The sequence below is a fragment of the Ceratotherium simum genome, chromosome 9, assembly GCF_057802395.1.
Source record: "Ceratotherium simum simum isolate JZ-2026a chromosome 9, ASM5780239v1, whole genome shotgun sequence".
Lineage (NCBI taxonomy): Eukaryota > Metazoa > Chordata > Mammalia > Perissodactyla > Rhinocerotidae > Ceratotherium > Ceratotherium simum.
Genome location: NC_141908.1, coordinates 14,685,698 through 14,704,570, shown reverse-complemented (window position 1 = coordinate 14,704,570; position 18,873 = coordinate 14,685,698). Strand labels below are relative to the sequence as shown.

The window sequence follows — 18,873 nt, the reverse complement described above, 5'->3', positions numbered from 1 at the left end:
AAGGTCTGGTATTTAGAAGGCATGGCCTCTCTACTGTTACAATTAAGACGTTTTCAACTTTAATTTTATTTCTCTTCAAAGAATTAACATCCTTTCAAAAGTTCTACAACCACAGATTGAAATTACTTTTGAAAATGTTAGCTTCTCTAGGTTTTATTTAAAAGAGTAGTTTCTTAAAAATTTGGATATCAGTAAGGGCTGTACATTTAATTTCATTTTAAGTGCACTGGATGAATACAATTTTAAAATGAGATGTGACAAACCTTTTTTTAAGGGGAAGAAAATAAATACTCACTAAATAGAACCATTGCACTCTAATATGTCCTTTTAATTTTAAATTTTCAAAATATGAATTGGGTTGGAGTTACAACAAACAAACAAAATTCTTATCTATACAAGTCCGCCGTTCTAAAGCAGGAATTTTGAATCTGGGTATCTATATAACGATGAAAAGAGAAGATTTGCCTGTTAGTGTTTTTATATATTGTGGATATTGGCTGTTTGACTTTAAAACTTTGTGGAAGAATCTATTTCAGGGCAGGCGTGTTGTTAAATATGTTTCTGCTGCCAAGAATGTAAGAGGACAACCCAACCTTTACCTTGGTGAACCTCATTTATCATCCTGTCCCTGCACCATCTTTTTCCATTTTCATCCTGCACCAGGATTTCATGGCACAGAAAGAAACCTGGGCGTAAAACAGCATGTGAACAAGTCGATGGCCCAAATATTTGAGAGCATAAACATGCCTTTCTCACTGGGCACTGGTTGAGAGAGTTGAAGCCCATTATTTGTAATTGCAGTTCAGACTAGAAGAAAAAACTGTGTCCAGATGAGAAACAATTTGAATGTTTGTGTGGATCTGGATTTTAATAGCTTCTGTCACATTCCATCACTGTTTGCTTGAGCATTTCCCAATCTGCTTTCCTAACACTGAGGCCATTTCTGCATCATTCTTTTCTCTGTATTGCTCATTGTTTTCAAAATTCAGTTGTCTATTCTCTCCTCCCAAACTGTCTCGGTTAGATTTGCAATGTAATAAATGGTCAGTAAAAATATAGACCTCTAGGAGCTTAGGTCCTGAAATAACATTAGAAATAATTTAGTGTAATATTTACTTCCTTTTACATTTTTCTTTCCTTTTAGTTCTCACTCATCTGAAGATGCATCTCAGTCTTAGCTAGAATTTTATTCTTTTCAAAATTAATGTTGATTGTGTCATTATTTTTAAACTTGAAGGACAATAAATTAAAAAATCTAACATGAAGAAAAGACATAAATGGAGGGAAGATTGTAGTGTTAAGCCATGAATGAATGATAAATACAGTCTGTTGATGAGACTGTACAAGGTGACACTGCTATCATGAGAGAGAGAGCATGCCTTACACAAGAGAAAAGGTGCTGGGCATCTTCAGTGACACGTTCAACACTAAGTGGGATGTGACAAAGAGATGGGACATGGACAGACTCTGAGAATTATGCTAATAACGTGCTACCAAGAAATATTTAAAGTATTATTGTGATATCATCAACTGAGAATGTGCACTTTGGTACTATCGTAGAATGTTGGCATCAACCTGCTCTGTGTATCTAGTTATTTAAAACATTAACAACAAAGCAGTGAATCTTACTAGAGGAGAAGACAAAAAATGACTCTAATCAAAGTTAAAAGTTATTTCAGATATTATTGCTTGTTACTTATTGTTATAGGTTCTCCTATCACAAATTTAGTATATACCTTACATAATGTGTGTACATATATTTGTCTATTTCACTTTTTATAATGTTATATTAACATATTTAAAATTTAATCCACCATATTCCCTCCAGAAGTGTCACCTTTCTTATTATTTTATTATCTTCATGACATACCATTGTAACTACTGTTAAAATAATTAAACATGGAGGCTGTTAGACTGGGGCAGCTCTAATGCCTTGGCAGCCTTCTAAGTAAAACAAAACCTAAACCAGAGTCAATGCACTAGAATCTGATAAAAGAAAACTTAAAAACAACTAACCATGAACAGCCAACAGGGCTTTCTCAAATAGGGAAACTGCTTAAGCTATACGCAATCAAATCGTTTCTTTGTTTTGTTTCTGCATCTTCTCTATAAAAGCCTTTGCCCTAGTTTCTGTCAGCAGAGAGCTCCTAACCACTTTTGGTTTGGCACTGTCCAATTCGAATCAGTTTGCTCAAATGAACTCTTAAAATATTTAATGTGCCTCAGTTTTCTTTTAACACTACCTATATCTCTAAGACAAAAGGAACCCTTTTCGTAGAGCTTCCAGTCTTCTCTCTTTCACCTGGAGTTGGGTCTCTCTGATTTTATTTTTTCCTTATAATTATAAATGACTTGTGAGTGTTGGTATCTATCCATTATCATAATAGAATCTGAGCATTAATATTTATTTTGGTGGGCATGCCCAGTTTGCAAACTCCAAAATTTATTTTCATAACCTAGCTTACAGTGGATATATTAAATTAGTACAAGTTTTAGAGACTTGTTGGCTTAATAGACTCAATTAGTAGAAAAAAGATAACTGGCTAGCTATCAAAGCATCCTGCCTTGAGAATCAGCAAATCGGAGAAGAAGGTATGCCTTACTCCTCAGAAATTCTTTTACTATTTTAGTAATCTCCTACATGACATCACTTATTCACATTTCAGTTCTTCTCTTTGTATACTTCCTTTGACTCTCCTAGGACAGTATGATTAATTTTATAGAGAGAAGTCCTAATTCCATAAATGCCTTAGACTAGTATAGGGCAGTGCAGTGACCTGGCTTTTGCCACCTCTCCAGTCTCTCTTCCAACCACTGCTTCAAAGAAGTTTGCAGTCTTACATCTTGAAAAGCTCTTTTAGTTCCTGAAACGGGCCACGGTTCATTCACATTTCGATGACCTTATTTGTATTTTCCCTATTCCTGGAATACTCTTTGCCTCCTATTACACTTGGACAGTTTTGCAACATTCTTTTAAGGTTTAGTGAAGCTATTAATTTTTTTTTCTTTTTGGAATTCTTCCTTGAGTTTACCTCTCCCAGGCTGAGATGGGTACTCTTTCTATGTGTCTACTTAATGCTCTTTGCTTACTTATTTAATAATAGTAGCTTTTTACGTGTTTTAATTCATTTACTCTTCCCAACAACCCTATTCGGTAAACAACCATAATTACTATCAGCCTCTTTTTATACAGGAGGAAACTGAAGCAAAGAGAAATAAGTAACCTGCTTAAGGTCTCTAGTAAGTGATAGAATGAGTTTTGAAGACAAGAGGTGTAGCATCAGAGTCCATACCAGTGCTGTCCAACAGAAATCTAAAGTGATTTACCAATGTGATGCAATTTCTAAATTTTCTAAAGGACACATTAAGAAAGTAAAGAGAAACAGATGAAATTAATTGTATTAATATAATTTGATTAATACAGTATATCCCAAATAGCATTTCAACATATAGTCAGTATTTAAAAATAAGATATTTTATGTTTTTTCATATCAAGTCTTCAAAACCCAGTGTATATTTTACATTTACAATATATATCAATTCCGGCTAGCGTTTTAAAGTACATGTGGCCAGTTGCTACCTTTAGTTGATAACATAAGTCTTTACTCTTAATCACAGTACTCCTCTTTGTATTGAATTAGTTTTATTTTCGTGTGTCCCCCATTGAATTCTGAGCTTCTTTACTGAGCGAAGATATGTAATTCATATTTTTTTAATCACTAGCTCATACGCTGGTTAGTGCCTGATATATAATATAAATTTAATAAATGTTTATTGAAAAGTATTACAATTTCTTCAGAGTTTAGGGATTTGTGAATACAATTTTTTGTCATTGTTGACTTGAAACTTTAAGAGATCCAAAATACTTGACCAGATTTCTAGAACGCATGTATTTGCCACTCTTGAGCAGGTCATGCGAGAAGATTCGGAAGACATCCAGGAAGATGGTTGTAGCTCTCAGAGACAACAACATATGGTTAAGGTTCCACTTGAAGAATGTATGTAAATACTGAATTTCACTAAAACCATATATTAATAATAATAAATTACAACATGGTCTAAAAGTGTTCTGAAAAATTTCCTTATTATTATAGAATACTAGGTTCTGTTACATTTGTTTAGTGAAAAAGGAGGTCAGAATTAGCACTGTAACATCATGTTTGGTGAAATCATGAGTGGAATCATGGCTCATGCATAGTAAATGCCTAACAAATATTTTGTAGTTCGATTTATTTGAGCCAGGGGTGGTAACTTCAACTCCTACAGGTGTTCATTATTTATTTGAAATCCTATCCAGCTTGCCATTAATTTGGACAAGCTGGGACAGTTCCTCAGAATGAACTCCATTACAGTCAAATTGTTCCATCTGTTTTCCCTAAATGAAAGAAGATTCCCTTGATGCCAGTCAAAGAGTAAGGGCTCCTTGACTCGGAACCAGATGCAAGCTTAATACCAGCCCTCCGTTTCAGCCCAATTACATTCTTGGCAGCCTATGAGGCTCATGGGGTAAACTTTTTATAACAATTATCAATATCAGCCAATTTTTCAGAATGGGCAAGAATAAACTTCAATGGCTCCAGGCTGAGTTTTCTGTCTTCCAAAGGTTCTCTCTGGCTAACTGCCATGGAGAATAGGTAGGAGCATGAAGAGTGCAGTTTTATGTAACAGTCTAGAAATCAGCTAACTTTATATTTACTTAGATTGTAAAGATTTATCAACCTAAACTATTTAATGTTGTTTTAGTGTACTATTTTTTGTGAAATATGGAAAATGATAATTTTCCTCTGATATTTCATATACAGAACTGCAGCTGTGTGTGTGTGTGTGTATGCATGTGTGTGTGCATGTGAACATTATCTAGTAATTCTTGGAGGATGGCCTATCATTGACTCCCTCATAAAACTATTGTGGAAGAAAGAGAGAAAGCATCTTACTGATGGGCTGTAGGCTCAATAAGAACCTGGAATCTTTGGATTCACAGGGGGCTGGTGTGTGTGTATTGGGGTTGAAGTTTCTGTTAGAAGTAGAATTGGAATTCGAGCTGCTGTGAAATTATATTAATTCCTTAAATACAAGAATGGCTAAGTTCTGTCATTATCCAGCATTCCTTATACCTTGTGACTTCAGGTAGATCATTATACAAGGGAAATACCAATATAAACACATACTACTCTATTATTCACTGAATGTCCATAAACACAAAAGTGAAATTCTTTCTTAAATTGCAATAGGGCACCTAGATTGTTCTCAAGGTTTAAGTGAAACTTTTTTTTTTTTGAAAATCTAAATCTTAGCACCAGACTGCTCTAAAAACTAAAATAAAGTCTTCCTAAGAGAAGAGAGGAGGTTGAGAAGTCATAAGGGTCCTGTTGCCTCTCAGCCAGGTTCTAATGGGTTCAACCCACAGAGGCAGGAATTTAAAAAGATACCAGAGACCACGTGCACTTTGACTCCGTAAAAGTTCAGCCACAGAGATTCTTGAAGGGTAAGAAATAGCCATACTCCAAACATGACCTTTGAACACAATGACCCCTTACATTGGTAATGTTTTAATTTTGTTTATACAAATATAGTTATTAAATATGGAGGGTCCTCAAGGAGCTAACACAACTCTTTACATAAATACAAATTATGTTTGGCAATATGTCCCAAGAATAGCGCACCATCATTTTTATGAGATGTTAAGAAATCTCCCCATTACTAGAAAAATAAAAACAAAAAAAACAGGATAGGAGTAATCATAATTGAGTTATTGTGAATATCCCATCATAGTAAGAAATCTGAATACCACTGAAGTAAGCATAAACAGGAAAATATTTTTAGCTTTGTTTAACAATCCTCTAAACTTTTTACCTATGGAGCATTTTTAGTGGAATTTGTGTTAGCATCCTTGAAGAACATTTTGAGATACATCATATCTTCTAATCTTTCTATGAGTCAGTTTCAGTTACTAACAATTGAAGGAGATCTCTTGTCCTGAGGGAATCTGATGGGAATTCTGATGAGTGTTTGAAAGGAGATAATTGCGGCACTTTGTGAAATGGTGGGAGACACTGGCCAACCTGAGGGTCCCCGGTGCTTTTCCAAGAGGATTTTCAGCACTTTAAAAAGAGTAGAACTGGGGTCCTTGATAAGAGTGACTTGGAAACCACAGACAAATATAACATTTTTGTTGTTCTTTTATATTTAGTTGGCATTGTGATATATACATCTAAAAATCTCCATAAATCCTACAAAAAATGGAATTGAGCATTATCGTTGGATATAGGACTATTAGTGAGGGTTCTCTAGAGAAACAAGACCAATAGGAGATACATATACATATGTATATGGAGATTTATTATAAGAATTGGCTCATGTAGTTATGGAGGCCAAGAAGACCCACAATCTTCCATCTGCCAACTGGAGAACCAGGAAAGCTGGCAGTATAATTTAGTCTACATCCAAAATGCAAAGAAACCAGAGCACTGATGCCTGAGGGCAGGAGAAGATAGATGCCCCAGCTCAAACAAAAAGAGCAAATTTACTCTTCTTCTACCTTTTTGTTCTATTCAGACCCTCATAGGATTGGATGATGCCCACGCACATTGGTGATCTTCTTTACTCGGTAGACCAATTCAAATGCTAATCTCTTCCAGAAACACCCTCACAGGCAGACAGAGAAAAAATGTTTTACCAGCTATCTGGTAAAGCAGCATTTAGCCCAATCAAGTTGACACATAAAATTAACTATCACAAGGACTAATAGAATTTTAATTTCCTTTTTAACATTTTCTATAATGTCTAAAGTGAATTGTGTTACCATTTAAGTCGTAAAAACAGGGGAAAGGATTCTTGAAAGATGGCAGAATAGGTAGCAGCAGGAATCTGTCTCCCCACCTAGACGACAATTGCACTGGCAGAATCTGTCTAATGTAACTATTTTGGAACTCGGGAGTCTCTTGAAGGCTTGCAACTTCAGGGGAAGGTTTGAATGGTAAATTGCAGATAATATCAGTGAACAGCACCTCTTAGCACAGTAGCAGCTACCCCTCCCTCCAATCCCAGCCTGGGGCAGATAGCAGTGCACGTGTTCCTAGAGAAGCTTGTAGGAGTCAAGGTGGACAAAAAGGACCCTGTCCTCCAAATACTGGGTATCTGTGCTCTAATTGCTGATTGCTGCTTCTGATCAAAGAGGTGTAGGCAAAGAGGTGGTGGTCATTGTTGTTGCCTCTCTCCCCACTGTTGTAAGCTTCTCCCCATTTGACTGAAGTGACTTCCAGGAGATTTAAAAGGTCAGCACTCCCTACCCCCTTATCCATTTTTGGAAGCCAGATATTGAAAACTAGTACATTTAAAATCAACTGCATATACAGAGCAATTAGAAAGTCACTGCACGTGCCCAGGGAAAGGCACAGAATCAGAAAAGTCTTTAAGTTTACACCTCAGGCTGATCTTCAGCACAGAGACAGCCTATGACAATCAAAAAAACAAAAAACAACAAACCCTGGGGAAAAGGGAGAATTTGATTTCCTAAGTTACTACATTACTAGATTCAAATGAACAATTTTCAACAAAAAAATCAAAAGGTGTACAAAGAAACAAGAAAGTATGGCCCATTCAAAGGGGAAAAAAAAAAAAAGAAGCCAACCGTAAAAAAACACCTGATGGCAGATATACTAGACCAAGAATTTAAAACAGCTGTTTTAAAGATACTGAAAGATCTAAAGGAAGACATAGAAAAAGTCAAGAAAACAATGTACAAGCAAAATGGATATATCAATAAAGAAAAAACCTACAAAGAAAGCAAAAAGAAATCATGGAGTTGAAAAGTGTAATAACGGAAATGGAAAATTCACTAGAGGAATTCAAAGTCTGATTTAATCAGGCAGAAGAAAGAATCCGTGAACTTGAAGATAAGACAATGGAAATTAATGAGTATGAGGAACAGAAAGAAAAACGATTGAAGAAAAGAGGACAGAGCTTAAGGGAAATGTGGGACTCCATCAAGCAGACCAACATAATTCATTGTGAGAGTCTCAAAAGGAGAAGAGAGATAGAAATGAGCAGAGAGAATATTTGAATAAATAATGACCAAAAACTTTTCAAACTAAATGAAATATGTGAATATAAATATCCAAGCATCTCAATGAGCTCCAGTAGGATGAACTCAAAGAGACCTTCACTGAAACACGTTATAATCAACCTGCCAAAAGCAAATGAGAAAAGAGAATTTTGAAAGCAACAAGAGAGAAACAACTCATCACATACAATGGATCCTTTGTGTATAATTATCGCAGATTTCTCGTCAGAAACTTTGGAGGCTAGATGGCGTTGGGCTAATATATTCAAAGTACTGAAAGAAAAAAAGTCTGTCAACCAAGAAGTCTATATACAGCAAAACTGTTTCAAAAGTGAAATTAAGACATTCCCAGTAAATAAAAGCTGAAGGAGTTCACCACCATTAGAACTTCTCTGCAAGAAATTTTAAAGGGAATCCTAGATGTTGAAATGAAAGAACACAGGACAGTAACTCAAAACCATGTAAAGAAATAAAGATCTCAATAAAAGTAAATACATGGGCAATTATAAAATCTAAAATTATTGTAACAATGGTTTGTAACTTCATTTTTCATTTTCTACATGATTTAAGAGATTAATACATTTAAAGGTCATCTATTAATCTAAAGCCAAAATTTAATTCCTTAAAAAGATCAATGAAATTGACAAACCTTTAAATAGATGGACTAAGAAAAAACAGAAAAGATTGAAATTACTAAAATCAGAAATGAAAGTTGAGACATTATTACGATTCTACAGAAATAAAAAGGATTTAAGAGAGTACCATGGACAATTCTACATCAATAGATTGGATAACTTAGATGAAATGTACAAATTTCTAAAATCACAAAACCTATCAACAGTAAATCATAAAGAAATAGAAAATCTGAATAGAGCTATAACTAGGAAGAGGAATGAATCAAAAATCTCCCAACAAAGAAAATCCCTGGACCTTATTGCTTCACTGGTGAATTCTACCAAATATTTAAAGAAGAAATATCACCAATCCTGAAAGTAATTAAAGAATATATGAATAAATGAAAAGACATCTTATAATCATGGGTTGGAAGACTTAATATTGTTAAGATGTCATTACCACCTGAAGTGATCTACAGATTCAATGCAATCCCTACCAAAATTCCAGCAGTGATTTTTGAAGAATAGAAAAACGCACTCTAAATTTCATATGGAATCACAAGAGACTCTGAATAGCCAAAACAGTCCTGAAAAAGGAGGACAAAGTTGGAAGACTCACATTTCTTGATTCCAGAACTTATTACAAAGCTATAGTAATTAAAACAGTGTGGTGCTGGCATAAAGACAGACATATATTCCAATGGAATAGAGGAGAAAATCTAGAAACAAACCATCACATATATGGTAAAATGGTTTTGGACAAGGGTGCCAAGAACATTCAATGGGGAAAGGACAATCTTTTTGGAAAATGGTGCTGGGAAAGCTGGGTATCAACGTGCAAAATATTGAAGTTGGACACATCTAATACCATAAACAAAAATTAACTCAAAGTGGAACCATGACCTAAATTGAAGACTTAAAACTATAAAACTCTTAGAAGAAAACATAGTACAAAAGCTTCACGACATTGGATTTGGCAATGATTTCTTAGATATGACACCAAAAACATAGATGAACAAAAGGAAAAATAGGCAAATTGGACTTCATGAAAATTAAAAACATTTGTGCATCAAAACACACTATGAAGAGGATAAAAAGGTAGCCCACAGAATGGGAGAAAATACTTACAAATCATATGTCTGATAAGGGATCAATATCCAGAATATTTAGAGAACTCCTAAAAGTCAACAACAAAAATACCCCAAGCAACCAGATTCAAAAATGGGCAAAGAACTTGAATAGACATTTTTCCAAGGTATACAAATGGCCAATAAGCACATGAAAATGTGCACAACACCACTAAATGTTAGGGACATGCAAATGAAAACCACAATGAGATATCGCCTTACACCTATTAGGATGATTACTATCAAAAAAAAAAAAAAAGTACTAAATAACAAGTGTTGGCAAGGATGTGGAGAAATTGGAACTCTTGTGCACTATTGGTGGGAATGTGAAATGGTACAGCCCCTGTGGAAAACAGTATGGAGGTTGCTCAAAAAATTAAACATACAATTACCATATGACCCAGAAATTCCACTTCTGGGTATATCCCCAAAAGAATTGCAAGCAGGGTCTTGAAAAGATATGTGTACACCCATGTTCATAGCAGCATTATTCACAACAGCTAAAACGTGAAAACAACTTGAGTTTCCATGGATGGATGAATAGATAGGAAAACATGGGTATATAAATACAATGGAATATCATTCGTCTTAAAAAGGAAGAGAATTCTGACATATGCTGCAACTTGAATGAATCTTAAAGACATTATGCTGAGTAAAATAAACCAGTCACAAAAAGACAAATACTGTATCCCACTTACATGAGGTACTTAGAATAGTGGAAATCATAGAAACAGAAAGTAGAATGGTGATTGCCAGGGACGGGGGGACGAGGGGATTGGAGAGTCGTTGCTTAATGAATATAGAATTTCAGTTTTGCAAGATGAAAAGAGTTCTGGAGATTGATGGTGGTAATGGTTGCACAACAATATGAGTGTCGTTAATACCAGTAAACTGTACATTTAAAAATTGTTCAGATGGTAAATTTTATGAATATTTCACCATAATAAAAAAATTGAGGAAAAAAACACATAATTACCCCATATGATGACTTGGGGTCTAGTGTAAGAGCCGGAGGACTCAGTCAAGCTTTCTTCAGCCTCATGGTCTCCCTTCACCCTTTGGAGGTCATCACCCCATCCTTGCTGAGCTTCAGAGGGGGGTCTGTCTGCACCCGTCAAGCAGGGACTAGCTGTACTGTTAGCCAGATGCTGTTGTGCTGCTATCTTGGTTTCTGACAATATTCTGGTAGCTGACACTGACAAGCCTGAAAGAAGCAGCAGCATGCACCCTGCAGAATAGACATGGAGGCATATGCTCCTGGATTTGCCATGTTCAGACCTCAGTTATTTCCCATAATGGAACATTACAAGGACTTTCAGGAGCTGCCCCTTCACCACTGCCTCCTGTGTGCCACAGGTCAGGACACCAGCCTGCACTGGGCAGGATGTGTGCTGGAAGGAGCTATAGACCAGGTAGCAGCATCCCCTGAAGCAGCTATTTCAACTCTCATTGCCAAATTGTATGTCAAGTCTGTCTCCCACTAGAACTCTGGCTCCACCATTCTCTTCATTGTGTAATGTTAGTCCAGTTAATTAAGTTCCCTGAGGCTCAATTTTCTCTTATGTAGAAAGGGTCATTATTGTGAAAATTAAATAAGTATAAATGCCTAACAAAATACCTTTCCTATTGTAGATGTTAATAAATGGTTGGTTTTTTTTTAATGTACCACATAACAACTTTATTTTATTTTACTGAGTAGACTTTAGGTTCCTTTTTATCCCTCTTCATATTTCCTAGGAACGTGGTAAACACTTAACAAATAGTCGATTGACTATTCTAATCATAGATTGAAAAATTGTGCATATTATCTTGTTACTTGTTTTATCAGAACACTTTGATAAGGACAAAAATAATAGTGCTTATTTTCTTTATCATATCTGTACTGTGAACACAGTTATCTACTGGTTTATTGTATTTGTGCTTCCAGCTGTGCCCCAGAGCAAAACTTATGACAGTAAAACATAGGTGAAGTGAGGCAAGATCTGCAGAGTGTGGATCTTATTTGCTTAATGATGTGTACAGTAAGTGTCATATTAGGAAGGGGGACAGGAAGATTCATCTTTTTGAAGCAGAAACATAATGTTCAGTGCAAAGAATCTCATATCATGTTTTCTAAAAGATCGTGGGAGACAAAAAAAGGTGAAATACACTGCTTACGGAGAGACATCTGTTCTCTCTGATTCTTTAACTCACTTTCAACTTGGAGAAGCAAAGCAAAGTGACAGTTTAACTCTTGTGTTTTGTCAGGCCTACGTCTTTAGCTCTTGCGTAAAAGTGAGCAAGCTGCCATCTGTGCAAACAGGTGGCTTGAATTAAAAAAGATGTTGAGTATTAGAAATCATATTTGGAGGGATGGCAAGGAATGGAGAATTTAAGAAAAACCAGAGTACCTTCAGTAAGATGAGAAATGTGAACCATCAACTATGTCTAAGGTAGAAAATAAAGCGTGGAAATATTTGTCCAAAAAAGCTCTAAGCACCTGCAAGCTTCATATTTTCCCGTAGTAATTCTATCATCAGTGTGCTCATCCCAAGGAGCAGATGGGGCACTATTACATTTGTGCCTCCCTCAACAGACTACTGTGGGTCCACTGAGGCCATCTTGGAAACATGAGCAGAGAAGACACCTTATGTCATAACATACCTAAGGTATTGCTCACCCGTGACTTAATTCTTAATTATGACTTAGTGGTGACTCTTTTAGCTTCATAGAAGAGGTTCTTGAAACCTTGAAGCTGAGTGGAAAGGGAAAAGAAGACACAGATTGGAGGGCCAGCTTAAGGAAGCAGTATAAGCTTCATTCATTAGTTTAAAAGATAGCCTGTGCTGCAGAAATTGGACTGGATTTAGGAATCCTAATCCAGGAGTTTCAGTTACTGATTCCTCACTGTGTTCACCTTTCTGTGGCCTTATTTTTTTATTGATAAAATGAAGGGATTGGACAAAATGATTTCCTTGGTTCCTCTCAGCTTTTCAATTTTGAAGCCAATTGTGTTGTCAACTTCATACTAAGGACTCGTTTATAGAAACAATGCATAAAAATTACTGATAAAGCAATTAATAAGCTAGTATAGTATCTTTATGACTAATGCCTTAAATATTCGTGGTTTATTCACGATCTACTATGTGTAGAGCCCTGCATTAATAGAAGTAAGGATGGAGAAGTGGAAAGTACAGGAGAAGAAGAATTGCAGATAGCAACCATAACACAAAAACAAACCATTTTTATTTCAAAGATGGTGAAGAGTTTAGCTTTACTTTGAGTAGTTGGAATAAATATCAGTGTAAATAGCACATATATTTCTTTATCTATTCCACCAAAAGTTTTGGTTTTATAACCAAAAGAAATAAAAAAATTTGTATTTTAAACTTTTGTCATTTCAGCTTTCTTCTCCTCCTTGGACAACTTTGTCTTTATTTCTGATTTATTTATTTTTAATAACAACTTTATTGAGATAAAAATCACATACCATAAAATTCACCCTTTTCGAGTGTATAATTTATTGGTTTTTAGTATATTCACAGAGTTGTCCAATCATCACCACTATCCATTTCCAAAATGTTTCCATTGCCCTCAAAAAGGAACCCAATACTCATCAGCAGACACTTCTCATTCCCCTCTCCTCCAAGCCCCTGGCAACCACTAATCTACTTTCTGTTTCTATGGATTTTCCTATTTGGACATTTCCTATACATTGAATTATACAATATACGGCTCTTTTGACTAGTTTCTTTCAGTTATATTGTTTTCAAGGCTCATCCCTCTTGTAGCATGTATCATTACTTCATTCCTTTTCATTGACAAATAATATTCCGTTGTATAGATTTACTACCTTTGTTAATCTGTTTATCAGTTCATGACATTGAGTTAGTTTCCGTTCATCATTGGCTTCGAACATTAATCTCTTCTAATTTTTTTTCTTATCATTATTGAGTGAGTAATTAACCCTTGTGACTTCACTCTATTCTTCTTGCCTAGTTGTCATCAAGTATATATGATTACACAATGCTCAAAATGGGGGGATTTAGACATTAATTCAATGAGACACATAAATACAAACTATATACATAGTTCTATTCTACATAATGTAGTAAATAAAGAAATTTGAATATTTCCTTCTCAAGAGAGTACATGCACTTTTTAATGGTTAGTGACAATATCTGATAGCAGTAAGGATGGAATATAGGTCAAATGGAGAATTTAAAACAATGCTACCTAAATCATCATAATCGACATTGCTGCCTCCATCATCAACAAATCCAGGATCACTTTTTGAGCCCATACTCTGTACAAGATATTGCATTTTTTACATGCATTAGAGCATTTTATATTCAAACAACTTATTTGGGGCATTTTTTTTTCATATTTCAGATGACAAAAGTAAATTACAGATAGCTAATGTAACCAGTCCAAAAATTAAATGCTTAGGAAGTAGAAGAGTCAGATTTCATTTCAAATCTCTATAACATACTCTTTCTTTCATTTGTATATATATTACACTATAGATGCTTATATATACATATATACACTATATATTATATATGTATATAATATATGTATTATTGTTTGGAAAGGATTCACTGTGGAGAGGTGGACCTTGAACTTACCCATGATGTTTAGTATTCAAGATTTGGTTAATCATGATCAGAGGTGGGGTTGGAGTCAGTAGTTTGAGGAAAATAACCACAGTAATAAAAACATACTTACCGCAATGATGTTGTAACACTAAGTGATTGATTTCAAATAGTGTGTTTAGAGTTTATCCTTATTGGCAAGACTATTTATAAATTCAGTCTGTTCCTTGGCAAATATGGTAACTCTTAACAACTCAACAGGAGACTTGAAACTTTGATGGAGATTTGTGATTCTTCCAGGGCGTACGTCTACATCTCCTCAGCAGTCTCAGACTGATCTCCTGCCAACATGTTTTTCCCCTCTCAGTAGAATGAATCTCTGACTACACATCCTGGCAGGAGCACATATTCCTCCTGGCAGACTTCCCCAATGGGCCACAAAAGTCTTATGATTTCAGGCAAAGTCATTTTTGTCTGGGGAAAGCATGACTTGGGAATATGGCAGCACTCCAAACAAACTGGAAAATTTTCTCAGAATTTTAACAATTACTAAAATATATTTCCTTTTATGAACCCATTCTTCTGCCACCAAGTACCAATTACACACACATATACACATACATGTGCACACAAACACACACACAGATATAATCAATTATACTGCACTTTCCTGCGTGATGAAATGCCAATTTATGGTAAATAAATTGTTTTTGTTGTAAATAACACCCTTCATAAGTAAAATCAATCATAATAAATGCACATACACTGTGTAATAGATCTATAGTCTATTTCACTTAGCCAACCTTGACCCTTTTCTGGCATCTATTAAATAATTTCTTTCTTAAAAATCAACACATACCCAACCCTCAGCCAGACTGGGCATGAGATTTAGTCCCGTGCCTGTTAATACATTGCATATACCCAACCCAGGGCAAAAATGGTTACCTGGCCCAATCAGGACCAATGAGAGCAACGAATCTCTGATTAGGAATCCTGGAAAAAGAATCTTAATTTTTTCCTATTGGGCTTGAAAGTGAGAGGCTGTAAGGTTTCTAGGTACTATAGTTATCTTTTGATTGTGAAGGGAAAGCTTGTCTGAATGGAGCAATCTAAAAGAAAACTATAAAATAGCACTTATGCCCCTGATAACATCACTTGAGCCCTTGTATCAAGTTGTACCTAAAGCCAAACATACAATACAATCCTTTTTTGGGTTAAGTTCATTTGGGTGGAGGCTTCCAATACTTGAAATGGACATAGTCTTTTACTTTTCTCCCACATCCTCCCCTGAAATAGAAAATGGTAACAATGACTTATCCATGTATTCTTATCTGATCGATCTTCTTCTAAGAACATAAATTTGTATAATAGCTGTTTATAGTTAGATAAATTATAGCCTAGGCATATGACAAAATATGATTAAACCCGTTATACAACTTGGACTTATCAGCATTTTTCTTTAATCAACTGAGTTTTTCTTATGACTTTTAACACTGTTTTAAAAAAAAGCCCAAATATGCTTAAGAAGAGATTTCATCCAAACTCAAAAACAATAACCTATTGCCCAAAGTTATTGCTTTATTTCCACTGAAATTTAGCCATAGAACTAACTACAGTTTTCTGATTCTATAAGTATTTTAATGTATTTTATATTTCCCTTATTCATCCCAGGATCTGATTGTCTTGGAGTACATGAATTTTTAAACATTCCTTTTGTCACTTATTTCATTGTTGTTTCTGTTTAAATCAATGCAATACTTACATTTTATTCAACTAAATCAATTTTCTATTCAATTCTTATCTTATGGTTCAATTATATACTTATTGGAGTACAGTGATCAATTTTATTCTCTAGAGATTTAATTAAAAACTGCAGAAATTGATAAAGGTTTGCCATTATGCTTTGGAAGAGTCACAGCACCTGTTGTTTAAATGTATAAATTAGTTTGTCAGATAACAAAATTTCTCAGTGCTACTCTGTGAAACTACGTTCAGGGCTATAACATCTACATTTCATTTTTTCTGCATTTTAAATATTGCCACATTTTCTCTTCTGTATGTCCAATTATCATGTTTCAATTTATTTTTCTTTCTATAATGTGAATTGGGCTAAAAGTATTAGGCATTTGAAATAACCAATGGAGAATTTTTAATGACGGGGTAAAATGCCTAATCTATGATTCTAAAAGAAGATAAAAGGATATAAATCATGATATACATTGAGATCTCAACTGTGTGTTTTATAAGGAAACTTTAAAATTTTCAGTTATTTCTCCTTGATATGTTCACATTATACGAATTTTCTATGATATATATGTATTACTTTATAATAAGAAAAAAAACAGAAAGTTACTGTCTTTGATCCCATATGTCTTTTTGTTTTGTCATCTTGAGTGTGTTGATATTAAGCATGACTAGAAATCATTTCCATAGGATAGGAAAATCTACCTAAGATGAGCTGTCACTGGTTAGGCAAAGGTAATGGATTCATGTGTCTATTCAACTGAAAGACCAATGGCAAGACATTGCATCTTGATGAGGACATAGCCTTATCAAAGATGTTGGAGAGTAAACATGTTTGTCAATAGGAAAATGTCAATAGTTAATGGAAATTGACTAAAGTGCATAGATTGGCCAGGAAGGATGCAAGGAGGATAACAAAATGGCTAAGTGATGGATGGTTAAGTCCGCATAGATTGATATTTAAATAGTGGATTTCAGAGATTTAACAGACAGTCAGTGATGCAGGATCAAAGCACAAATTGGATGTGTAGGGTTAACTTCGTTTTCAATTTCTAATTTACAAGTTTAATGAAAGCTTATTTGATTTATGATTAAGTTAATTAAATGTCTCTATGAAATTTGAAGCCATTTTATTAGTAATGTAGAAATTAATATTAAAATTAAAACCTTCAAGCAAAGGAGGAGATGTTTAGAATCAAAGAAGGATAGCTTTTGAGTGAGTAACTGTGAAGGATCTGAGATTTCACTCTACTTGCAAACTAACGTATATAGAAACATGAGGCCTTTGGATCAGAGGCAAAGAGAGTTTATTACTCACAGCAACAGACAAATCACCACAGGACAATGTGGTGAGGTCCTGATGCTACCTTCACATACAGTGAGGTGACTTACAGAAGTGAAAGTCCAAAATAAGAAAACTCTCATCTTGTATAAGATTGCTGCTGACCTGCCCATTCTCCAAAAGTACATTTGGAGGCTGAGATCAGCCCAGTTTAATCTTTTCAGAATGAGAAAGAGTGGCAACAAGTTAGTGGCTGACTAAAAGAAAAACAAAATTAGAGGAGAGAGGAGTCATTTAGATATTTGCCTAGCCACATATTTTTTTCTCTATATTTTGCAGTTTACATGCTACTTTGAAATAAGCTCTATTCTCTGCATGTGTCACTGCAGTGTAGACTTCTAGACTTTTAAGATCATGGAAACACAACTAACATTTATGCTCATTTTACATGAGATGCTCAGTGAAACAAAGGCATGAATCTGTTTATATCTTCTCTTTGCCTGCTGACTTCAGTAGACTGGACCACTCTAGCAGAGATAGTTGAGTATATGAGTCTGAAGTTAAGAAAGCTTTTGGTAAAGCCCTAGTGACTTATGAAGCTTTTAAGTGAAGAAAGTTAAGAACTAGTTACAAGTGGTACTTATGCTACTTATGCTACTGCTGTGCAAACAAACATTCTGGTGCGAAAAGACATTTGAAATTCAAGAGTAGTGTTTTATTTTCCTCCTATGTGAATTTTTTCGTGAATAATCTAAAGAATGAAATGATCATGCAAAAATTGATGCTATTCACATTTTAGCTACAAATCACAAAAGCATAATTTAGTTGAGTGGCCATCAACGGCTCCATTATCAAGCCTGGAAAGGGCTCTTCATCGCAGGAAGCGGCATTCATAGGATTGACACTTACATATGAATTAATGATGATTACGTACGATGATAATGACTTTTAAATGAAGATGGCCTTTATTCTGGTTACTTTTTTTTTTTTTTTTTTTTTTTAAAGATTTTATTTATTCAGTTTTTCCCCCCAAAGCCCCAGTAGATAGTTGTACGTCATAGGTTCACATCCTTCCAGTTGCTGTACGTGGGACTCGGCCTCGCGTTGGACGGAGAAGCGGCGCCTCGGGGCGCTCCCGGGATCCGAACCCGGGCCGCCAGCATCAGAGCGCGCGCACCTAACCGCCAAGCCACGGGGCCGGCCCTATTCTGGTTACTTTTTTAGGAAAATTCATTTATTTTGTAAATCTAACTTTATCCTATTTACCAGGAATTCAAATCATTGTAAGGCAAATATATTTCTCCTGCCAGGTTGGAAAATAAAAACTCTTTTGAGTATATAAATATTTTGGAGATCCAAAAGAACATTTTTCTAGTGACATAGCAGTGATCACTGACTAAACTAACATTTATAAGTATAGTAAGTAAAAAATATGTTCTTTGAATGAAGCAAACAATTAATAGTCTAACAG

General features: G+C 35.0%; 1 protein-coding gene and 1 pseudogene across 5 annotated transcripts in view; one reads left to right on the top strand and one right to left on the bottom strand.

The window, feature by feature from the left end:
* The window catches only part of LOC106800812 (protein FosB-like), a 28,717-nt pseudogene extending 17,691 nt beyond the window's left edge, over window positions 1-11,026 (bottom strand).
* DPP10 (dipeptidyl peptidase like 10) overlaps window positions 1-18,873 on the top strand; it is an 830,517-nt gene that overhangs the window by 475,326 nt on the left and 336,318 nt on the right. The gene's annotated exons all lie outside the window — the stretch shown is intronic.